The sequence below is a fragment of the Nomascus leucogenys genome, chromosome 6, assembly GCF_006542625.1.
Source record: "Nomascus leucogenys isolate Asia chromosome 6, Asia_NLE_v1, whole genome shotgun sequence".
Classification (NCBI taxonomy): Eukaryota; Metazoa; Chordata; class Mammalia; order Primates; family Hylobatidae; genus Nomascus; species Nomascus leucogenys.
Genome location: NC_044386.1, coordinates 43,077,638 through 43,096,036, shown reverse-complemented (window position 1 = coordinate 43,096,036; position 18,399 = coordinate 43,077,638).

The window sequence follows — 18,399 nt, the reverse complement described above, 5'->3', positions numbered from 1 at the left end:
TTAAACGCCAGTGGATATTCCGAGCTCCGTGGTGCCTATAGTGGACAAAGGAATATCTTCCAATAAAAACTACACAGAAGCATTCTGTGAAACTTCTTTCTGTCTGTGCATTCAACTAACAGAGTTCAAGCTTACTTTTGATTGAGCAGTTCTGAAACACTCTTTCTATAGAAACTGCAAGTGGAAAAACTGAGTGCCTTGGGCCTATAGTGGAAAAAGGAATAACCCAAATAAAAACTACACATAAGCATTCTGTGAAACTTCTTTCTTTTCTGTGCATTCAACTAACAGAGTTCTAGCTTACTTTTGATTGAGCAGTTCTGAAACACACTTTCTGTAGCAACAGCATGTCGACATTCCGAGATCCAAGGTGCCTATAGCGGAAAAAGGAATATCTTCCAATAAAAAACTACACAGATGCATTGTGTGAAACTTCTTTCTGTTCTGTGCATTCAACTAACAGAGTTGAAGCTTACTTTTGATTGAGAGGTTCTGAAACACTCTTTCTGTAGAAACTGCAAGAGGACATTCCGAGAGCTATAGGGCCTGTAGCAGAAAAAGGAGTATCTTCAAATGAAACTACACGGAAGCATTCTGTGAAACTCTTACTGTCTGTGCATTCAACTAACAGAGCTGAAGCATACTTTGATTGAGCAGTTCTGAAACACTCTTTCTGTTGAAACTGCAAGGTGACATTCCGAGGGCTAAGGGGACTATAGTGGAAAAGAAATCTTCAAAAAAAACTACACAGAAGAATTCTGTGTAACTTCTTTCTGTTCTGTGCATTCAACTAACGAGTTGAAGCTACTTTTCATAGAGCAGTTCTGAACACTCTTTCTGTAGGAACTGCAGGCGGACAATCTGGGAGATTCGGGCCTATAGTTGAAAAAGGATATCTTCAAATAAAAACTACACAGAAGCATTCTGAGAAACTTCTTTCTGTTCGTGGATTCAACTAACAGAGTTGAAGCTTACTTTGATTGAAGAGCTCTGAAACACTCTTTCGGAAGAACTGCAATTGACAAAGAGCTAAGGGACTATTGTGGAAAAAGATTATGTCCAAAAAAAACTACACAAACCGTTCTGTGAATTTTCTTACTGTTCCGTGCATCAATAGAGATTTGAAGCTACTTTTAATTGAGCAGTTCTGAAACACACTTTCTGTAGAAACTGCAAGAGGACATTCCGAGATCCAAGGTGCCTGTAATGGAAAAAGGAGTATTTCCAATAAAAACTGCCCAGAAGCATTCGGTGAAATTTCTTTCTGTTCTGTGCATTCAAGTAACAGAGTTGAAGCTTACTTTTGATTGAGCAGTTCTGAAACACTCTTTCTGTAGAAACTCCAAGCGGACATTCGGAGAGCTATGGGGCCTATAGTGGAAAAAGTATTATCTTCAAATAAAAACTACACAGAAACTTTCTGTGAAACTTCTTTCTGTTCTGTGCATTCAACTAACAGAGTTGAGATTACTTTTGATTGAGCAGTTCTGAAACACTCTTTCTGTTGAAACTGCAAGTTGACAATCCGAGGGCAAGGGGCCTATAGAGGACAAAGGAATATACTCAAATAAAAACTACACAGAAGAATTCTGTGGAACTTCGTTCTGTTCTGTGCATTCAACTAGCAGAGCAGAAGCTCACTTTTGATGAGCAGTTCTGAAACACTCTTTCTGTAGAAACTGCAAGTGGATATTTGGAGCACTGAGGGGACTATAGTGGAAAAAGGAATATCTCCAAGTAAAAACTACACAGAAGCATTCTGTGAAACTTCTTTCTGTTCTGTGCATTCATCTAGACGAGTTGAAGATTACTTTTGATTGAGCAGTTCTGAAACACTCTTTCTGTAGAAACTCCAAGCGGACATTCGGAGAGCTACGGGGCAATAGAGGAAAAAGAATATCTTCAATAAAAACTACACAGAAGCATTCTGTGAAACTTCTTTCTGTTCTGTGCATTCAACTAACAGAGTTGAAGCTTACTTTTGATTGAGCAGTTCTGAAACACCCTTTCTGTTGAAATTGAAAGCGGACATTCGGAGAGCTATGGGGCCAATAGTGGAAAAAGGAGTATCTTCAAATAAAAACTACACAGAAGCATTCTGTGAAACTTCTTCTGTTCTTTGCATTCAACTAACAGAATTGAAGCTTACCTTTGATTGAGCAGTAGTGAAACACACTTTCTGTAGAAACTGCAAGTGGACATTCAGAGATCAAGGTGCCTATAATGGAAAAAGGAATATTTTCCAATAAAAACTACACAGAAGCATTCTTTGAAACTTCTTTCTGTTCTGTCCATTCAACTAACAGATTTGAAGCTTACTTTTGATTGAGCAGTTCTGAAACACTCTTTCTGTAGAAACTGCAAGAGGACATTCGGAGAGCTACGGGCCAATAGAGGAAAAAGGAGTGTCTTCAAATTAAAACTACACAGAAGCATTCTGTGAAACTTCTTTCTGTTCTGTGCATTAAACTAACAGAGTTGTAGCATACTTTTGATTGAGCAGTTCTGAAACACTCTTTCTGCAGAAACTGCAAGCGGACATTAGGATAGGTATGGGCCTATAGTGGAAAAAGGAACATCTTCAAATAAAAACTACACAGAAGCATTCTGTGAAACTTCTTTCTGTTCTGTGCATTCAACTAACAGAGTTGAAGCTTTCTTTTGATTGAGCAGTTCTGAAACACTCTTTCTGCAGAAACTGCAAGCGGACATTAGGATAGGTATGGGCCTATAGTGGAAAAAGGAACATCTTCAAATAAAAACTACACAGAAGCATTCTGTGAAACTTCTTTCTGTCCTGTGCATTCAACTAACAGAGTTGAAGCTTACTTTTGATTGAGCAGTTCTGAAACACTCTTTCTGTTGAAACTGCAAGTTGACATTCCGAGGGCTATGGGGCCTACAGTGGAAAAAGAAGTACCTTCAAATGAAAACTCCACAGAAGCATTCTGTGAAACTTCCTTCTGTTCCGTGCATTCAACTAACAGAGTTGAAGCTTACTTTTGATTGAGCATTTCTGCAAAACCCTTTCTGTAGAAACTGCAAGTTGACATTCGGAGCGCTATGGGGCCAATCGTGGAAAAAGGAATATCTTCAAATAAATACACAGCATTCTGTGAAACTTCTTTCTGTTCTGTGCATTCAACTAACAGAGTTGAAGCATACTTTTGACTGAGCAGTTCTGAAACTCTTTCTGTTGATACTGCAAGTTGACATTCTGAGGGCTAAGGGCCTGTAGAGGAAAAAGGAATATCTCCAAACAAAAACTACACAGAAGCATTCTGTCAAACTTCTTTCTGTTCTGTGCATTCAACTAACAGATTTGAAGCTCGCTTTTGATTGAGCAGTTCTGAGACACTCTTTCTGTAGAAACTGCAAGCGGACATTCGGAGAGCTATGGCGCCAATTGTGGAAAAAGGACTATCTTCAAATAAAACCTACACGGAAGCATTCTGTGAAACTTCTTTCTGTTGTGTGCATTCAACTAGCAGAGTTGAAGCTTACTTTTGATTGAGCAGTTCTGAAACACTCTTTCTGTAGAAACTGCAAGCAGACATTCGGAGAGATATGGGGTCTATAGTGGCAAAAGGAGATTCTTCAAGTAAAAACTACACAGAAGCATTCTGTGAAACTTCTTTCTGTTCTGTGCATTCAACTAACAGAGTTGAAGCTTACATTTAATTGAGAATTTCTGCAACACTCTTTCTGTAGAAACTGCAGGTTGACATTCGACGCGCTATGGGCCTATAGTGGAAAAAGGAATACTTCCAAATAAAAACCACAGAAAAGCATTCTGTGAAACTTCTTTCTGTTCTGTGCATTCAAGTAACAGATTTGAAGATTACTTTTGATTGAGCAGTTCTGAAACACTCTGTAGAAGCTGCAAGCGGACATTCGGAGAGCTATGGCCCTCAATCGTGGAAAAAGGAATATCTTCAAATAAAAACTACACAGAACCATTCTGTGAAACTTCTTTCTGTTCTGTGCATTCATCTAACAGAGTTGAAGCTTACTTTTGATTGAGCAGTTCTGAGACTATCTTTCTGTTGAAACTGCAAGTTGACATTCCGAGGGCTAAGGGGCCTGTAGAGGAAAAAGGAATATCTCCAAATAAAAACTACACAGAAGCATTCTGTGAAACTTCTTTCTCTTCTGTGCATTCAACTAACAGAGTTGAAGCTTACTTTTGATTGTGCATTTCTGCAAAACTCTTTCTGTAGAAACTGCAAGTTGACATTTGGAGCGCTATGGGGCCAATCGTGGAAAAAGGAATATCTTCAAATAACTACACAGCATTCTGTGAAACTTCTTTCTGTTCTGTGCATTCAACTAACAGATTTGAAGCATACTTTTGATTGAGCAGTTCTGAAACTCTTTCTGTTGATACTGCAAGTTGACATTCCTAGGGCTAAGGGGCCTGTAGAGGAAAAAGGAATATCTCCAAATAAAAACTACACAGAAGCATTCTGTGAAACTTCTTTCTGTTCGTGCATTCATCTAACAGAGTTCAAGCTCACTTTTGATTGAGCAGTTCTGAAACACTCTTTCTGTAGAAACTGCAAGTGGAAAAACTGAGTGCCTTGGGGCCTATAGTGGAAAAAGGAATAACTCCAAATAAAAACTACACAGAAGCATTCTGTGAAACTTCTTTCTTTTCTGTGCATTCAACTAACAGAGTTCTAGCTTACTTTTGATTGAGCAGTTCTGAAACACACTTTCTGTGGAAACTGTAAGTGGATATTCCGAGATCCAAGGTGCCTATAGTAGAAAAAGGAATATCTTCCAATAAAAACTACACAGAAGGATTCTGTGTAATTCTTTCTGTTCTGTGCTTTCAACTAACAGAGTTGAAGCATACTTTTGATTGAGCAGTTCTGAAACACTCTTTCTCTTTAAACCGCCAGTGGATATTCCGAGCTCCGTGGTGCCTATAGTGGACAAAGGAATATCTTCCAATAAAAACTACACAGAAGCATTCTGTGAAACTTCTTTCTGTTCTGTGCATTCAACTAACAGAGTTCAAGCTTACTTTTGATTGAGCAGTTCTGAAACACTCTTTCTATAGAAACTGCAAGTGGAAAAACTGAGTGCCTTGGGGCCTATAGTGGAAAAAGGAATAACTCCAAATAAAAACTACACATAAGCATTCTGTGAAACTTCTTTCTTTTCTGTGCATTCAACTAACAGAGTTCTAGCTTACTTTTGATTGAGCAGTTCTGAAACACACTTTCTGTAGCAACAGCATGTCGACATTCCGAGATCCAAGGTGCCTATAGCGGAAAAAGGAATATCTTCCAATAAAAACTACACAGATGCATTGTGTGAAACTTCTTTCTGTTCTGTGCATTCAACTAACAGAGTTGAAGCTTACTTTTGATTGAGAGGTTCTGAAACACTCTTTCTGTAGAAACTGCAAGAGGACATTCCGAGAGCTATAGGGCCTGTAGCAGAAAAAGGAGTATCTTCAAATGAAAACTACACGGAAGCATTCTGTGAAACTTCTTACTGTTCTGTGCATTCAACTAACAGAGCTGAAGCATACTTTTGATTGAGCAGTTCTGAAACACTCTTTCTGTTGAAACTGCAAGGTGACATTCCGAGGGCTAAGGGGACTATAGTGGAGAAAGGAATATCTTCAAAAAAAACTACACAGAAGAATTCTGTGTAACTTCTTTCTGTTCTGTGCATTCAACTAACAGAGTTGAAGCTTACTTTTCATAGAGCAGTTCTGAAACACTCTTTCTGTAGGAACTGCAGGCGGACAATCTGGGAGATTCGGGGCCTATAGTTGAAAAAGGGATATCTTCAAATAAAAACTACACAGAAGCATTCTGAGAAACTTCTTTCTGTTCTGTGGATTCAACTAACAGAGTTGAAGCTTACTTTTGATTGAAGAGCTCTGAAACACTCTTTCGGAAGAAACTGCAATTGGACAAATGGAGTGCTAAGGGGACTATTGTGGAAAAAGGATTATGTCCAAATAAAAACTACACAGAACCGTTCTGTGAATTTTCTTACTGTTCCGTGCATTCAACTAAGAGATTTGAAGCTTACTTTTAATTGAGCAGTTCTGAAACACACTTTCTGTAGAAACTGCAAGAGGACATTCCGAGATCCAAGGTGCCTGTAATGGAAAAAGGAGTATCTTCCAATAAAAACTGCCCAGAAGCATTCGGTGAAATTTCTTTCTGTTCTGTGCATTCAAGTAACAGAGTTGAAGCTTACTTTTGATTGAGCAGTTCTGAAACACTCTTTCTGTAGAAACTCCAAGCGGACATTCGGAGAGCTATGGGGCCTATAGTGGAAAAAGTATTATCTTCAAATAAAAACTACACAGAAACTTTCTGTGAAACTTCTTTCTGTTCTGTGCATTCAACTAACAGAGTTGAAGATTACTTTTGATTGAGCAGTTCTGAAACACTCTTTCTGTTGAAACTGCAAGTTGACAATCCGAGGGCAAAGGGGCCTATAGAGGACAAAGGAATATACTCAAATAAAAACTACACAGAAGAATTCTGTGGAACTTCGTTCTGTTCTGTGCATTCAACTAGCAGAGCAGAAGCTCACTTTTGATTGAGCAGTTCTGAAACACTCTTTCTGTAGAAACTGCAAGTGGATATTCGGAGCACTGAGGGGACTATAGTGGAAAAAGGAATATCTCCAAGTAAAAACTACACAGAAGCATTCTGTGAAACTTCTTTCTGTTCTGTGCATTCATCTAGACGAGTTGAAGATTACTTTTGATTGAGCAGTTCTGAAACACTCTTTCTGTAGAAACTCCAAGCGGACATTCGGAGAGCTACGGGGCAATAGAGGAAAAAGGAATATCTTCAAATAAAAACTACACAGAAGCATTCTGTGAAACTTCTTTCTGTTCTGTGCATTCAACTAACAGAGTTGAAGCTTACCTTTGATTGAGCAGTTCTGAAACACCCTTTCTGTTGAAATTGAAAGCGGACATTCGGAGAGCTATGGGGCCAATAGTGGAAAAAGGAGTATCTTCAAATAAAAACTACACAGAAGCATTCTGTGAAACTTCTTTCTGTTCTTTGCATTCAACTAACAGAATTGAAGCTTACCTTTGATTGAGCAGTAGTGAAACACACTTTCTGTAGAAACTGCAAGTGGACATTCAGAGATCAAGGTGCCTATAATGGAAAAAGGAATATTTTCCAATAAAAACTACACAGAAGCATTCTTTGAAACTTCTTTCTGTTCTGTCCATTCAACTAACAGATTTGAAGCTTACTTTTGATTGAGCAGTTCTGAAACACTCTTTCTGTAGAAACTGCAAGAGGACATTCGGAGAGCTACGGGCCAATAGAGGAAAAAGGAGTGTCTTCAAATTAAAACTACACAGAAGCATTCTGTGAAACTTCTTTCTGTTCTGTGCATTAAACTAACAGAGTTGTAGCATACTTTTGATTGAGCAGTTCTGAAACACTCTTTCTGCAGAAACTGCAAGCGGACATTAGGATAGGTATGGGGCCTATAGTGGAAAAAGGAACATCTTCAAATAAAAACTACACAGAAGCATTCTGTGAAACTTCTTTCTGTTCTGTGCATTCAACTAACAGAGTTGAAGCTTTCTTTTGATTGAGCAGTTCTGAAACACTCTTTCTGCAGAAACTGCAAGCGGACATTAGGATAGGTATGGGGCCTATAGTGGAAAAAGGAACATCTTCAAATAAAAACTACACAGAAGCATTCTGTGAAACTTCTTTCTGTCCTGTGCATTCAACTAACAGAGTTGAAGCTTACTTTTGATTGAGCAGTTCTGAAACACTCTTTCTGTAGAAACTGCAAGCAGACATTCGGAGAGATATGGGGTCTATAGTGGCAAAAGGAGATTCTTCAAGTAAAAACTACACAGAAGCATTCTGTGAAACTTCTTTCTGTTCTGTGCATTCAACTAACAGAGTTGAAGCTTACATTTAATTGAGAATTTCTGCAACACTCTTTCTGTAGAAACTGCAGGTTGACATTCGACGCGCTATGGGGCCTATAGTGGAAAAAGGAATACTTCCAAATAAAAACCACAGAAAAGCATTCTGTGAAACTTCTTTCTGTTCTGTGCATTCAAGTAACAGATTTGAAGATTACTTTTGATTGAGCAGTTCTGAAACACTCTGTAGAAGCTGCAAGCGGACATTCGGAGAGCTATGGCCCTCAATCGTGGAAAAAGGAATATCTTCAAATAAAAACTACACAGAACCATTCTGTGAAACTTCTTTCTGTTCTGTGCATTCATCTAACAGAGTTGAAGCTTACTTTTGATTGAGCAGTTCTGAGACTATCTTTCTGTTGAAACTGCAAGTTGACATTCCGAGGGCTAAGGGGCCTGTAGAGGAAAAAGGAATATCTCCAAATAAAAACTACACAGAAGCATTCTGTGAAACTTCTTTCTTTTCTGTGCATTCAACTAACAGAGTTCTAGCTTACTTTTGATTGAGCAGTTCTGAAACACACTTTCTGTGGAAACTGTAAGTGGATATTCCGAGATCCAAGGTGCCTATAGTAGAAAAAGGAATATCTTCCAATAAAAACTACACAGAAGGATTCTGTGTAATTTCTTTCTGTTCTGTGCTTTCAACTAACAGAGTTGAAGCATACTTTTGATTGAGCAGTTCTGAAACACTCTTTCTCTTTAAACCGCCAGTGGATATTCCGAGCTCCGTGGTGCCTATAGTGGACAAAGGAATATCTTCCAATAAAAACTACACAGAAGCATTCTGTGAAACTTCTTTCTGTTCTGTGCATTCAACTAACAGAGTTCAAGCTTACTTTTGATTGAGCAGTTCTGAAACACTCTTTCTGTAGAAACTGCAAGTGGAAAAACTGAGTGCCTTGGGGCCTATAGTGGAAAAAGGAATAACTCCAAATAAAAACTACACATAAGCATTCTGTGAAACTTCTTTCTTTTCTGTGCATTCAACTAACAGAGTTCTAGCTTACTTTTGATTGAGCAGTTCTGAAACACACTTTCTGTGGAAACTGTAAGTGGATATTCCGAGATCCAAGGTGCCTATAGTAGAAAAAGGAATATCTTCCAATAAAAACTACACAGAAGGATTCTGTGTAATTTCTTTCTGTTCTGTGCTTTCAACTAACAGAGTTGAAGCATACTTTTGATTGAGCAGTTCTGAAACACTCTTTCTCTTTAAACCGCCAGTGGATATTCCGAGCTCCGTGGTGCCTATAGTGGACAAAGGAATATCTTCCAATAAAAACTACACAGAAGCATTCTGTGAAACTTCTTTCTGTTCTGTGCATTCAACTAACAGAGTTGAAGCTTACTTTTCATAGAGCAGTTCTGAAACACTCTTTCTGTAGGAACTGCAGGCGGACAATCTGGGAGATTCGGGGCCTATAGTTGAAAAAGGGATATCTTCAAATAAAAACTACACAGAAGCATTCTGAGAAACTTCTTTCTGTTCTGTGGATTCAACTAACAGAGTTGAAGCTTACTTTTGATTGAAGAGCTCTGAAACACTCTTTCGGAAGAAACTGCAATTGGACAAATGGAGTGCTAAGGGGACTATTGTGGAAAAAGGATTATGTCCAAATAAAAACTACACAGAACCGTTCTGTGAATTTTCTTACTGTTCCGTGCATTCAACTAAGAGATTTGAAGCTTACTTTTAATTGAGCAGTTCTGAAACACACTTTCTGTAGAAACTGCAAGAGGACATTCCGAGATCCAAGGTGCCTGTAATGGAAAAAGGAGTATCTTCCAATAAAAACTGCCCAGAAGCATTCGGTGAAATTTCTTTCTGTTCTGTGCATTCAAGTAACAGAGTTGAAGCTTACTTTTGATTGAGCAGTTCTGAAACACTCTTTCTGTAGAAACTCCAAGCGGACATTCGGAGAGCTATGGGGCCTATAGTGGAAAAAGTATTATCTTCAAATAAAAACTACACAGAAACTTTCTGTGAAACTTCTTTCTGTTCTGTGCATTCAACTAACAGAGTTGAAGATTACTTTTGATTGAGCAGTTCTGAAACACTCTTTCTGTTGAAACTGCAAGTTGACAATCCGAGGGCAAAGGGGCCTATAGAGGACAAAGGAATATACTCAAATAAAAACTACACAGAAGAATTCTGTGGAACTTCGTTCTGTTCTGTGCATTCAACTAGCAGAGCAGAAGCTCACTTTTGATTGAGCAGTTCTGAAACACTCTTTCTGTAGAAACTGCAAGTGGATATTCGGAGCACTGAGGGGACTATAGTGGAAAAAGGAATATCTCCAAGTAAAAACTACACAGAAGCATTCTGTGAAACTTCTTTCTGTTCTGTGCATTCATCTAGACGAGTTGAAGATTACTTTTGATTGAGCAGTTCTGAAACACTCTTTCTGTAGAAACTCCAAGCGGACATTCGGAGAGCTACGGGGCAATAGAGGAAAAAGGAATATCTTCAAATAAAAACTACACAGAAGCATTCTGTGAAACTTCTTTCTGTTCTGTGCATTCAACTAACAGAGTTGAAGCTTACCTTTGATTGAGCAGTTCTGAAACACCCTTTCTGTTGAAATTGAAAGCGGACATTCGGAGAGCTATGGGGCCAATAGTGGAAAAAGGAGTATCTTCAAATAAAAACTACACAGAAGCATTCTGTGAAACTTCTTTCTGTTCTTTGCATTCAACTAACAGAATTGAAGCTTACCTTTGATTGAGCAGTAGTGAAACACACTTTCTGTAGAAACTGCAAGTGGACATTCAGAGATCAAGGTGCCTATAATGGAAAAAGGAATATTTTCCAATAAAAACTACACAGAAGCATTCTTTGAAACTTCTTTCTGTTCTGTCCATTCAACTAACAGATTTGAAGCTTACTTTTGATTGAGCAGTTCTGAAACACTCTTTCTGTAGAAACTGCAAGAGGACATTCGGAGAGCTACGGGCCAATAGAGGAAAAAGGAGTGTCTTCAAATTAAAACTACACAGAAGCATTCTGTGAAACTTCTTTCTGTTCTGTGCATTAAACTAACAGAGTTGTAGCATACTTTTGATTGAGCAGTTCTGAAACACTCTTTCTGCAGAAACTGCAAGCGGACATTAGGATAGGTATGGGGCCTATAGTGGAAAAAGGAACATCTTCAAATAAAAACTACACAGAAGCATTCTGTGAAACTTCTTTCTGTTCTGTGCATTCAACTAACAGAGTTGAAGCTTTCTTTTGATTGAGCAGTTCTGAAACACTCTTTCTGCAGAAACTGCAAGCGGACATTAGGATAGGTATGGGGCCTATAGTGGAAAAAGGAACATCTTCAAATAAAAACTACACAGAAGCATTCTGTGAAACTTCTTTCTGTCCTGTGCATTCAACTAACAGAGTTGAAGCTTACTTTTGATTGAGCAGTTCTGAAACACTCTTTCTGTTGAAACTGCAAGTTGACATTCCGAGGGCTATGGGGCCTACAGTGGAAAAAGAAGTACCTTCAAATGAAAACTCCACAGAAGCATTCTGTGAAACTTCCTTCTGTTCCGTGCATTCAACTAACAGAGTTGAAGCTTACTTTTGATTGAGCATTTCTGCAAAACCCTTTCTGTAGAAACTGCAAGTTGACATTCGGAGCGCTATGGGGCCAATCGTGGAAAAAGGAATATCTTCAAATAAATACACAGCATTCTGTGAAACTTCTTTCTGTTCTGTGCATTCAACTAACAGAGTTGAAGCATACTTTTGACTGAGCAGTTCTGAAACTCTTTCTGTTGATACTGCAAGTTGACATTCTGAGGGCTAAGGGGCCTGTAGAGGAAAAAGGAATATCTCCAAACAAAAACTACACAGAAGCATTCTGTCAAACTTCTTTCTGTTCTGTGCATTCAACTAACAGATTTGAAGCTCGCTTTTGATTGAGCAGTTCTGAGACACTCTTTCTGTAGAAACTGCAAGCGGACATTCGGAGAGCTATGGCGCCAATTGTGGAAAAAGGACTATCTTCAAATAAAACCTACACGGAAGCATTCTGTGAAACTTCTTTCTGTTGTGTGCATTCAACTAGCAGAGTTGAAGCTTACTTTTGATTGAGCAGTTCTGAAACACTCTTTCTGTAGAAACTGCAAGCAGACATTCGGAGAGATATGGGGTCTATAGTGGCAAAAGGAGATTCTTCAAGTAAAAACTACACAGAAGCATTCTGTGAAACTTCTTTCTGTTCTGTGCATTCAACTAACAGAGTTGAAGCTTACATTTAATTGAGAATTTCTGCAACACTCTTTCTGTAGAAACTGCAGGTTGACATTCGACGCGCTATGGGGCCTATAGTGGAAAAAGGAATACTTCCAAATAAAAACCACAGAAAAGCATTCTGTGAAACTTCTTTCTGTTCTGTGCATTCAAGTAACAGATTTGAAGATTACTTTTGATTGAGCAGTTCTGAAACACTCTGTAGAAGCTGCAAGCGGACATTCGGAGAGCTATGGCCCTCAATCGTGGAAAAAGGAATATCTTCAAATAAAAACTACACAGAACCATTCTGTGAAACTTCTTTCTGTTCTGTGCATTCATCTAACAGAGTTGAAGCTTACTTTTGATTGAGCAGTTCTGAGACTATCTTTCTGTTGAAACTGCAAGTTGACATTCCGAGGGCTAAGGGGCCTGTAGAGGAAAAAGGAATATCTCCAAATAAAAACTACACAGAAGCATTCTGTGAAACTTCTTTCTCTTCTGTGCATTCAACTAACAGAGTTGAAGCTTACTTTTGATTGTGCATTTCTGCAAAACTCTTTCTGTAGAAACTGCAAGTTGACATTTGGAGCGCTATGGGGCCAATCGTGGAAAAAGGAATATCTTCAAATAACTACACAGCATTCTGTGAAACTTCTTTCTGTTCTGTGCATTCAACTAACAGATTTGAAGCATACTTTTGATTGAGCAGTTCTGAAACTCTTTCTGTTGATACTGCAAGTTGACATTCCTAGGGCTAAGGGGCCTGTAGAGGAAAAAGGAATATCTCCAAATAAAAACTACACAGAAGCATTCTGTGAAACTTCTTTCTGTTCCGTGCATTCATCTAACAGAGTTCAAGCTCACTTTTGATTGAGCAGTTCTGAAACACTCTTTCTGTAGAAACTGCAAGTGGAAAAACTGAGTGCCTTGGGGCCTATAGTGGAAAAAGGAATAACTCCAAATAAAAACTACACAGAAGCATTCTGTGAAACTTCTTTCTTTTCTGTGCATTCAACTAACAGAGTTCTAGCTTACTTTTGATTGAGCAGTTCTGAAACACACTTTCTGTGGAAACTGTAAGTGGATATTCCGAGATCCAAGGTGCCTATAGTAGAAAAAGGAATATCTTCCAATAAAAACTACACAGAAGGATTCTGTGTAATTTCTTTCTGTTCTGTGCTTTCAACTAACAGAGTTGAAGCATACTTTTGATTGAGCAGTTCTGAAACACTCTTTCTCTTTAAACCGCCAGTGGATATTCCGAGCTCCGTGGTGCCTATAGTGGACAAAGGAATATCTTCCAATAAAAACTACACAGAAGCATTCTGTGAAACTTCTTTCTGTTCTGTGCATTCAACTAACAGAGTTCAAGCTTACTTTTGATTGAGCAGTTCTGAAACACTCTTTCTATAGAAACTGCAAGTGGAAAAACTGAGTGCCTTGGGGCCTATAGTGGAAAAAGGAATAACTCCAAATAAAAACTACACATAAGCATTCTGTGAAACTTCTTTCTTTTCTGTGCATTCAACTAACAGAGTTCTAGCTTACTTTTGATTGAGCAGTTCTGAAACACACTTTCTGTAGCAACAGCATGTCGACATTCCGAGATCCAAGGTGCCTATAGCGGAAAAAGGAATATCTTCCAATAAAAACTACACAGATGCATTGTGTGAAACTTCTTTCTGTTCTGTGCATTCAACTAACAGAGTTGAAGCTTACTTTTGATTGAGAGGTTCTGAAACACTCTTTCTGTAGAAACTGCAAGAGGACATTCCGAGAGCTATAGGGCCTGTAGCAGAAAAAGGAGTATCTTCAAATGAAAACTACACGGAAGCATTCTGTGAAACTTCTTACTGTTCTGTGCATTCAACTAACAGAGCTGAAGCATACTTTTGATTGAGCAGTTCTGAAACACTCTTTCTGTTGAAACTGCAAGGTGACATTCCGAGGGCTAAGGGGACTATAGTGGAGAAAGGAATATCTTCAAAAAAAACTACACAGAAGAATTCTGTGTAACTTCTTTCTGTTCTGTGCATTCAACTAACAGAGTTGAAGCTTACTTTTCATAGAGCAGTTCTGAAACACTCTTTCTGTAGGAACTGCAGGCGGACAATCTGGGAGATTCGGGGCCTATAGTTGAAAAAGGGATATCTTCAAATAAAAACTACACAGAAGCATTCTGAGAAACTTCTTTCTGTTCTGTGGATTCAACTAACAGAGTTGAAGCTTACTTTTGATTGAAGAGCTCTGAAACACTCTTTCGGAAGAAACTGCAATTGGACAAATGGAGTGCTAAGGGGACTATTGTGGAAAAAGGATTATGTCCAAATAAAAACTACACAGAACCGTTCTGTGAATTTTCTTACTGTTCCGTGCATTCAACTAAGAGATTTGAAGCTTACTTTTAATTGAGCAGTTCTGAAACACACTTTCTGTAGAAACTGCAAGAGGACATTCCGAGATCCAAGGTGCCTGTAATGGAAAAAGGAGTATCTTCCAATAAAAACTGCCCAGAAGCATTCGGTGAAATTTCTTTCTGTTCTGTGCATTCAAGTAACAGAGTTGAAGCTTACTTTTGATTGAGCAGTTCTGAAACACTCTTTCTGTAGAAACTCCAAGCGGACATTCGGAGAGCTATGGGGCCTATAGTGGAAAAAGTAATATCTTCAAATAAAAACTACACAGAAACTTTCTGTGAAACTTCTTTCTGTTCTGTGCATTCAACTAACAGAGTTGAAGATTACTTTTGATTGAGCAGTTCTGAAACACTCTTTCTGTTGAAACTGCAAGTTGACAATCCGAGGGCAAAGGGCCTATAGAGGACAAAGGAATATACTCAAATAAAAACTACACAGAAGAATTCTGTGGAACTTCGTTCTGTTCTGTGCATTCAACTAGCAGAGCAGAAGCTCACTTTTGATTGAGCAGTTCTGAAACACTCTTTCTGTAGAAACTGCAAGTGGATATTCGGAGCACTGAGGGGACTATAGTGGAAAAAGGAATATCTCCAAGTAAAAACTACACAGAAGCATTCTGTGAAACTTCTTTCTGTTCTGTGCATTCATCTAGACGAGTTGAAGATTACTTTTGATTGAGCAGTTCTGAAACACTCTTTCTGTAGAAACTCCAAGCGGACATTCAGATAGATATGGGGGCCAATAGAGGAAAAAGGAATATCTTCAAATAAAAACTACACAGAAGCATTCTGTGAAACTTCTTTCTGTTCTGTGCATTCAACTAACAGAGTTGAAGCTTACCTTTGATTGAGCAGTTCTGAAACACCCTTTCTGTTGAAATTGAAAGCGGACATTCGGAGAGCTATGGGCCAATAGTGGAAAAAGGAGTATCTTCAAATAAAAACTACACAGAAGCATTCTGTGAAACTTCTTTCTGTTCTTTGCATTCAACTAACAGAATTGAAGCTTACCTTTGATTGAGCAGTAGTGAAACACACTTTCTGTAGAAACTGCAAGTGGACATTCAGAGATCAAGGTGCCTATAATGGAAAAAGGAATATTTTCCAATAAAAACTACACAGAAGCATTCTTTGAAACTTCTTTCTGTTCTGTCCATTCAACTAACAGATTGAAGCTTACTTTTGATTGAGCAGTTCTGAAACACTCTTTCTGTAGAAACTGCAAGAGGACATTCGGAAGCTACGGGCCAATAGAGGAAAAAGGAGTGTCTTCAAATTAAAACTACACAGAAGCATTCTGTGAAACTTCTTTCTGTTCTGTGCATTAAACTAACAGAGTTGTAGCATACTTTTGATTGAGCAGTTCTGAAACACTCTTTCTGCAGAAACTGCAAGCGGACATTAGGATAGGTATGGGCCTATAGTGGAAAAAGGAACATCTTCAAATAAAAACTACACAGAAGCATTCTGTGAAACTTCTTTCTGTTCTGTGCATTCAACTAACAGAGTTGAAGCTTTCTTTTGATTGAGCAGTTCTGAAACACTCTTTCTGCAGAAACTGCAAGCGGACATTAGGATAGGTATGGGCCTATAGTGGAAAAAGAACATCTTCAAATAAAAACTACACAGAAGCATTCTGTGAAACTCTTTCTGTCCGTGCATTTAACTAACAAGTTGAAAGCTTACTTTTGATTGAGCAGTTCTGACACTCTTTCTGTTGAAACTGCAAGTGACATTCCGAGGGCTATGGGCCTAGTGGAAAAAGGAATACTTCAAATAAAACTACACAGAAGCATTCTGTGAAACTTCTTCTGTTCCGTGCATTCAACTAACAGAGTTGAAGCTTACTTTTGATTGAGCAGTTCTGAAAACCTTTCTGTAGAAACTGCAAGTTGACATTCGGGCGCTATGGGCCAAGTGGAAAAAGGAATATCTTCAAATAAATACACAGCATTCTGTGAAACTTCTTTCTGTTCTGTGCATTCAACTAACAGAGTTGAAGCTTACTTTTGATTGAGCAGTTCTGAAACACTCTGTAGAAACTGCAAGCGGACATTCGAGAGCTATGGGCCTAAGTGGAAAAAGGAATATCTTCAAATAAAAACTACACAGAAGCATTCTGTGAAACTTCTTTCTGTTCTGTGCATTCAACTAACAGAGTTGAAGCTTACTTTTGATTGAGCAGTTCTGAAACACTCTTTCTGTAGAAACTGCAAGTGACATTCGAGGCTAAGGGCCTGTAGGGAAAAAGGAATCTTCAAATAAAAACTACACAGAAGCATTCTGTGAAACTTCTTTCTCTTCTGTGCATTCAACTAACAGAGTTGAAGCTTACTTTTGATTGAGCAGTTCTGAAAACTCTTTCTGTAGAAACTGCAAGTACATTCGGAGCGCTATGGGGCCAATGTGGAAAAAGGAATATCTTCAAATAAAAACAGAAGCATTCTGTGAAACTTCTTTCTGTTCTGTGCATTCAACTAACAGAGTTGAAGCTTACTTTTGATTGAGCAGTTCTGAAACTCTTTCTGTAGAAACTGCAAGTTGACATTCGAGGCTAGGGGCCTGTAGGGAAAAAGGATATCTTCAAATAAAACTACACAGAAGCATTCTGTGAAACTTCTTTCTGTTCTGTGCATTCAACTAACAGAGTTAAGCTTACTTTTGATTGAGCAGTTCTGAAACACTCTTTCTGTAGAAACTGCAAGTGGACACGAGGCTGGGCCTATAGTGGAAAAAGGAATATCTTCAAAAAAAACTACACAGAAGCATTCTGTGAAACTTCTTTCTGTTCTGTGCATTCAACTAACAGAGTTCAAGCTTACTTTTGATTGAGCAGTTCTGAAAACCTTTCTGTAGAAACTGCAAGTTGACATTCGGAGCGCTATGGGGCCAAGTGGAAAAAGGAATATCTTCAAATAAATACACAGAAGCATTCTGTGAAACTTCTTTCTGTTCTGTGCATTCAACTAACAGAGTTGAAGCTTACTTTTGATTGAGCAGTTCTGAAACTCTTTCTGTAGAAACTGCAAGTTGACATTCGAGGCTAAGGGGCCTGTAGAGGAAAAAGGAATATCTTCAAAAAAAACTACACAGAAGCATTCTGTGAAACTTCTTTCTGTTCTGTGCATTCAACTAACAGAGTTGAAGCTCTTTTGATTGAGCAGTTCTGAACACTCTTTCTGTAGAAACTGCAAGCGGACATTCGGAGAGCTATGGGCCAATGTGGAAAAAGGAATATCTTCAAATAAAAACTACACAGAAGCATTCTGTGAAAATTCTTTCTGTTCTGTGCATTCAACTAACAGAGTTGAAGCTTAATTTTGATTGAGCAGTTCTGAAACACTCTTTCTGTAGAAACTGCAAGCGGACATTCGGAGAGCTATGGGGCTATAGTGGAAAAAGGAATATCTTCAATAAAAACTACACAGAAGCATTCTGTGAAACTTCTTTCTGTTCTGTGCATTCAACTAACAGAGTTGAAGCTTACTTTATTGAGCAGTTCTGAAACACTCTTTCTGTAGAAACTGCAAGGGACATTCGGAGAGCTATGGGGCCTATAGTGGAAAAAGGAATACTTCAAATAAAAACTACAGAAGCATTCTGTGAAACTTCTTTCTGTTCTGTGCATTCAACTAACAGAGTTGAAGCTTACTTTTGATTGAGCAGTTCTGAAACACTCTGTAGAAACTGCAAGCGGACATTCGGAGAGCTATGGCCTAAGTGGAAAAAGGAATATCTTCAAATAAAAACTACACAGAAGCATTCTGTGAAACTTCTTTCTGTTCTGTGCATTCAACTAACAGAGTTGAA